Below are 1006 nucleotides of genomic sequence, written 5' to 3'. Positions count from 1 at the left end.
AAATATGTCGCAGGTGTTTTTACTTTTATCAAATTATTACGTTTTTTTTTTTAAATTTACACCTGATAAAACTTGTTAAAATGTAATTTTTTTATTATTATTAAAGTTATAATAAATATAAAAAAAAAAAAAGTTTTTAAATTATTATTATTATTATTTTTTTTTTTTTTTAAACTAATATTTTAGTATGTTTCCGTCGCCATTTTTGTTTTTTTTTTTTTCGTTATTTTTCATTTTTAATTATTATTTACGACGGTTGTATGAAATTATTATTAAAACTTTTAGAATTATTATTATTATTGTTGTGATCCCAACGAAATGTGATATATTTTTGATAAGTGAATAAGAATAGTGACTCCATTCACATAGTAGACGCAAAGTCAGCATGTTTGGAAACTTCGCTTTTCTTATCTAATCTTAAGTGCTAGTGAATGAATAATGACTAGGGATTGTTTTGGTCTTCATATAAATAGTGGGCTTCGGCACCACGTCTTGGTCTTTCGACATCCGTCCGTCAGTCAGTGCATCTTAGGTTGGATTCAAGAGCATCACGTTCTATTTCCACTTACGTTACATTTAGTGTTTTTACTGATAAAGTAGTGTAACAAGTAGTATATTTGGTTAATATAATACATCAGATAGAAATTGCCTATTTATTATATTGAACATCCAAACCAACTATGAGTATACTGCAAGTCAGCAACACCGAATTCCTCGAGAACGAGATCCATAACAAAAATTGGCGCAGTCGGTAGGATCCCTTCTGGACACCAAGTGAACCATTAGAATAGAATATTATTCGTTCTGCGGTGGTGAGTTTCAACTCTTTATCGGAGACGAGGAGAAAAATCCAAGTAAGTGGAAATTTTAAGAATTGCTCATTAACATATCCAATATGCCTAAACCTGATGCCCCTTCGCAAAGTACTTCCCAAACGTTATCTCTAGAATTCCTGTGCGGATTCATTCCTAACGAATTTTCTGGAGAGCGAGACCAACTAAACAGC

General features: G+C 31.0%; 1 protein-coding gene across 1 annotated transcript in view; it reads left to right on the top strand.

Moving 5' to 3' along the window:
• Positions 1–1006, top strand: part of Phum_PHUM572440 (ADAM 9 precursor, putative) — a gene marked incomplete at both ends in the record, with an annotated part of 12532 nt that overhangs the window by 1304 nt on the left and 10222 nt on the right. The window lies entirely within an intron of this gene.

The sequence above is a fragment of the Pediculus humanus genome, genomic scaffold (assembly GCF_000006295.1).
Source record: "Pediculus humanus corporis 1103172108303 genomic scaffold, whole genome shotgun sequence".
NCBI lineage: Eukaryota > Metazoa > Arthropoda > Insecta > Psocodea > Pediculidae > Pediculus > Pediculus humanus.
This window is presented reverse-complemented; position numbering and strand designations above follow the sequence as displayed.